The sequence below is a fragment of the Plecotus auritus genome, assembly GCF_963455305.1.
Source record: "Plecotus auritus genome assembly, chromosome: 12".
Taxonomy (NCBI): domain Eukaryota; kingdom Metazoa; phylum Chordata; class Mammalia; order Chiroptera; family Vespertilionidae; genus Plecotus; species Plecotus auritus.
The window spans coordinates 19433860-19439859 of record NC_137778.1 but is presented as its reverse complement, the minus strand read 5'-3'; positions in this window follow the sequence as shown (position 1 = coordinate 19439859).

The following is a 6000-nucleotide window of genomic DNA, read 5'->3' as shown; positions in this document are numbered from 1 at the left end:
TTGTTTTTAAACAGAATGGGAATCTAGTCTCTTCTTAATATCTCTCAATTTAAGCAGATTTTAATAGCTAGTGTCTAACAACTATTACTACCACCAGGCAGTGCAGTTCTTTACTCATCCATTTTTTCTTTCTCTTCTTCCAGACTCCATGGTTTCTTTTCTTCGTATCCTCTTTCCCTACGCTTGCTTCCTTCTCCGTTCAGTTTTCCTGCCTCTCTTTTTTTTTTCTCACCCATAAATAGAAAACAAAATTGTTGAGGTTCCTGACTGGTTACATTCCAGATAAATAAGGAAATGCAGGTTGTTGTATAATTGGGAGAGGTCAGGGGTGTGATCTAAAGTTGAGTGACGATGAGGGTTTTAAAGGTAAAGAAATGCAAAAAGATTAAGTATAGGTTTCATTTTTTTTTATTTATTTTTTTAAATAAATCTTTATTCAGATTATTACAATTATTTCTCCTTTTTCCCCCCATAGCTCCCCTCCACCCATTTCCCACCCCACCTTCTGCCCTTACCTCCCCCCCACTGTCCTCATCCATAGGTGTATGATTTTTGTCCAGTCTCTTCATGAACCCCCCATACCCCTTTCCCCGTGAGAATTATCAGTCCACTCCCTTTCTATGCCCCTGATTCTATTATATTCACCAGATTATTCTGTTCCTCAGGTTTTTAATTCACTTGATTTTTAGGTTCGCTTGTTGATAGATATGTATTTGTTGTTCATAATTTTTCTCTTTACTTTTTCTTCTTCCTCTTCTTTAAGAATACCTTTCAGCATTTCATATAATACTGGTTTGGTGGTGATGAACTCCTTCAGCTTTTTCTTATCTGTGAAGCTCTTTATCTGCCCTTCAATTCTGAATGATAGCTTTGCTGGGTAGAGTAATCTTGGTTGTAGGTTCTTGCTATTCATCACATTGAAAATTTCTTGCCACTCCCATCTGGCCTGCATAGTTTCTGTTGAGAAGTCAGCTGACAGTCGTATGGGTGCTCCCTTGTAGGTAATTAACTGTTTTTCTCTTGCTGCTTTTAATATTCTCTCTTTGTCTTTTGCTCTTGGCATTTTGATTATGATGTGTCTTGGTGTGGTCCTCTTTGGATTCCTTTTGTTTGGGGTTCTGTGGGCTTCCTGGACTTGTAAATCTATTTCTTTCACCAGGTGGGGGAAGTTTTGGGTCATTATTTCTTCAAATAGGTTTTCAGTATCTTGCTCTCTCTCTTCTTCTGGCACCCCCATAATTCTGATGTTGGTATGCTTGAAGTTGTCCCAGAGTCTTCTTACATTATCTTCAACTTTTTGGATTTTTTTTTTTGCTTTTTGCTTTTTCGGTTGAGTGTTTTTTGCTTCTTTGTATTTCAATTCTTTGACTTGATTCTTGTGTTCCTCTATTCTGTTTTTGGGTCTCTGTATAATATTTTTTATTTCAGTCAGTGTATGTTTAATTTCTAGTTGGTCCTTTTTCATATCTTCGAGGGTCTCGTTATATTTATCGGCCTTTTCTAGGATATTCTTAAAAAGCCTTATAACCGTGGTTTTGAATTCTATATCCAGTCGTTTGTTTTCCTCCATTTCTTTCGTTTGTGATCTGATTCTTTGACCCCGCATTTTCACTGCTTCCCTGAGTTGGTAAGGTAGATATTTGTGCTAGGTTTCCAATATGGCCCAGTGGGTCTGCTTCCCCAGTTAACCTGAGGTGGACACTCTTGGTGCACCCCTTTGTGGACTGTGTGTACAGCCTTGTTGTAATTAAGTCTTTATTGTTGTTGGTATCACTGGGAAGAATTGACCTCCGGGCCAGTTGGCTGTAAGGATCAGCTGTGTCTATGCTGGGAGAAGTTCGGTGCTGGAGACAGCCTTATAGGATTAGACTTGCCAAATTGCAATAGCCTCTGTGCTCAGCTTGGATGGGGTGGAGTCTCAGTCTTGGCTTCCCATCAGCCTTGCCCTTGCGCGCATGTGTGCTTTCAGTCCTCCGCCTTCCCCAGCTCGAGTCTCCGCCTGAGAGTCCAGACTCCCCCCACAAGAGCGTGGGTCCCCAGGGGCTCACCTGGAACTGGGTTTCACTGCAGTCAGAACTGGGGCTCAGTGCCGTCAGGAGCCTCTGACTCCCTTCCACTAGGGAAAGCCTGTGGCAACCTCCGCAGCCTTTGTGCGCACTGGCACGCGCGTGCGCTTTCAGTCCTCCGCCTTCCCCGGCTCCCGAGTCTCCACCCGAGAGTCCAGACTCCCCCCACAAGAGCGTGGGTCCCCAGGGGCTCGCCTGGAACTGGGGTTCACTGCAGTCAGAACTGGGGCTCAGTGCCGTCAGGAGCCTCTGACTCCCTTCCACTAGGGAAAGCCTGTGGCAACCTCCGCAGCCTTTGTGCGCACTGGCCCGCGTGCGCACTTTCGGTCCTCTGCCTTCCCCGGCTCCCGAGTCTCCGCTCGAGAGTCCAGACTCCCCCTGTAAGAGTGTGGGTCCCTAGGGGTTCGCCCGGAACTGGGGTTCAGTGCAGTCAGAACTGGGGTTCAGTGTGGTCAGAGGCCTCCTTCCCCCTTCCGCCAGAGAAAGTCAGCCAGGCTCTCAGCCGCCCTTCCTCTCTGTGCGCACAAAGACCCTTTGCCGTACCTCCAATTCTCTGTGAGCTTCTCTCTCTCCTTCTAGTTGTAGAATTTTCACTCAGCCAGCTTTCCTGTGGTTCTGGATGGTGTCCGTTCTGTCTTTTAGTTGTAGTTTTGAAATTGTTGTGTGAGGCAGCAGTTTAGGTGTTTACCTATGCCGCCATCTTGGTTTCTCCCGGTTGTATAGGTTTCATTTTTGACTTTTATTACATAAAATGATTCTTTTGTGAATTTCATCCAGGCGTTCCATCTTTCACAGGTGATCCAAAATTACCAAAGATAGTCAATAACATGTATTCAAAGGTGATCACCTTCCTTCATTTTTGTTTATACAAAAGTATCAATACCCAATATTGCATTAGAGTGAGCTTAGGAAATGCCTTAGGAACTGTCTATAAGATCTTTTTTTTTTCAATCACCAAGATGTAAAATGTCACTGAATTCAATGTAAAAATTGTGTTGGTATTGCCCAATGGAACATAAAGTTTGAAAGAATAAGAACTTAAAAGAGATTGTATGATTTAGTTACATTTATCTTTAACCTATCTCCTTTTCAATTTCCAGTGTTACTTTCAGGCTCTTGTGATGTAGCAGGTAGCTGAGACATTCTTTAAAAACAATGACAAACAAACTCCTAATAACAACAACAAGAAATCTATCTTACTTTTTGATTGGTGGGAGATATTGAAAAATATAAAAATAAACAAGCCACCCATCAATAGTTTGTCTCATAGAAATAACTGCTATTAATATTTTCTTGTATTTCTGACCATTTCCTATGCAATTCTATTTCATAATTACATTTATATATGCAGTTTTGTATCTTTCAGGCATGTGCTAGTCTAGAACACTTTTAGTCATGGTTTCCCATCCCTTTTCTGGTCAGTGGGACTGTATATGTTCCTTTTCCTGCTGGGAAATAGAATTTGAAAAAGTAAACTCTGCAGAGTCTCCTTTTGAAGGAGACATTAAGTGAATTATCTAGGTGCATGTCTGTTCTTTATCTCAGGGTGGAATGGCTCTAGGGTCCTCTACCACAGATTTATCCTCTATAATTGCCCCCATTTATTTGATTCTCCTCTGAACTTTAAATTCTGAAAGCAAGACTGTATACACATTTCTACCCCAGTACCAGCCTATGACCCTTTATGTAAAAAATTCTCAGTATATTTTTAGATATTGAATGAATGAAAGGAAAAGGAAACACTACAATTCTAGAGGATCCGTAAACTCATCAAGCCTTCTCCTCAGTATCAGGATGCATGCATCTGGATTAAACTTCCCAGGAGTAAAATATAGATTTAGATTTGTCTCGAACGAGTAGAGAAAGATAGGAATTGATCATCAGTGGAGCATCCCCTATAGACCCTAAACTCCTGACTCTATCTAAGATTCCTACTGTGCTTTAATGCTTAAATTTGGCTGTCCACAAAGATTTATAGAAAATTAATTTAACTCTTTCCTCATTTAATAATCTTTGTAACATTTAGGCCACTGCTGACTACATTTTAGAAATGGTGGCATTCCCATATTTGGCATACCTATAGGCTTGGTCCCACCACAGGGACATTGTTGAAGAACTAAAACCACAAATGTCTTATTGGACAAAGTATTGGATCACTTGAGGGACATTAATAACAAGCTTACAGCTAATGAGAGAGAGAGAGAGAGAGAAGGAGAGAGAGAGAGAGAGAGAGAGAGAGAGAGAGAGAGAGAGAGAGAACACCATTCCAGAGATGTCAGTTATCTGGCTCCTGATGAGCCTCCTTATCTTCTTTAGCTTTGGCAGATCTCAGATCTCATCTCATTCAAACAAAATTGGTAATGAACTGAGACATCCTCTGTAAGTAGATGGAAACTGTTTTCTCTCTTGGCAATTTATATTTGATCAAGATGCAGTTGGTCATATGGTTTTGAGGCAGTGTGCTATGTACTGCTCTCTCTACAAATGCAATTTTACAACATTTTGTGTTTGTTTTTAGAAAAACAAATTTAATTCCTATTAATTGCAGTGTGAAGTTGAGTGTGTGAAGCTCTGATTCACCTCATTTGCATAAAGAGAGCAGCACCACCTGTTGAATGCCTTCAAGTACCCGGGACTGCTAGGTTTATTACATACATTATCTAAGGTTGGAGAAGAGGCAGGCAAGGACCAGATCACATAAGTCATCCAAGGATCGGGAACTGTATTCTAAGGGCAATGGAAAGCCAATGGAAATTTTAGGCCAGAAAATAAAAAAAAATTAAAAGCTTAATATGGCTAAAATGTGAAATATAAGAATACATTAATTTACTGTTTCATGTGTTCTGGAATGTGCTCTGCTATCCAGTAACCCAATAATATCAGTATATATATGACAAAAGTATCTAGATTTCTGATATGTAGAAATTTTCTGAGAACTGAAAAGACCCGAGGGTAGTTAAGCAAAGCAGAACAGTTCTTGGGTTCATTATTCTTAGTATGCCTATGTCTCTTTGCCTTTCATTGATACTGTTTTAACTTGAATTGCAAATGGAGGTGATAAAATAATAAAAGGAGAGAGGAATAAAAGGGAAAGGAGAGAGGTGTGCCTGTGTGTACGTCTGTGTGTGTGTGTGTGTGTGTGTGCCCGCGCACACGTGGTTTTTCATGGTTTTGGAGAAGAACAAATTTATGACAATGAATGTCAGTATCACATTTTCTGTGCTCAAAAATAGCAGTCTACCGTACAAAAATTAGGAAAGTGAAAACCACTGAGTAATACAACAGATTTTAAAAGGAAATATATTAATTTTTTACTAGGGACCCCAAGATGGCTCTAGTAGCATCGGAAGAGTAAAGAGATCCATGAACACTAAGGCCCTTGGATAATAGAATGTATTACAGACTAAGGTTTTAATTTTCTTTCACTTTTTAAAATTGATTTCCGAGAAGAAGGGAGAGGGGAAAAGAGATAGAAACATCAATGATGAGAGAGAATCATTGATTGGCTACCTCCTGCACACCGGCTACTGGGGATTGAGCCTGAAACCTGGGCATGTGCTTTGACTGGGATTCGAACTGGTGAACTCTTCATTTATGGGTGAACACTCAACCACTGAGCAACACTGGCCTGGTAGCAGGTAAGATTTTAAGGTGTGGTTCTTTCCTAGAGGTATTGTCTTATGGGGAGTTGGGAAAAATTCTTGAAGATTAATAAGGTTTTTTTTCTCTTGGATTGTGGACTTCATTGCTTCCTGACTGTTCTCCAGGCTCAGTGACTCCCTCTTAGGAGTGAATAAGTAAGTGTATACCTAGCAAACTTCTTTGAGAAAGGCTGCTGACCCTTGGTCTAAGAAATCATGAGCTACAGGAGACGTGCGTTTAGTTGTCAGTGTGTCAATCTGACTCATTTTTTCAAAGAGAATGAATCACTCAG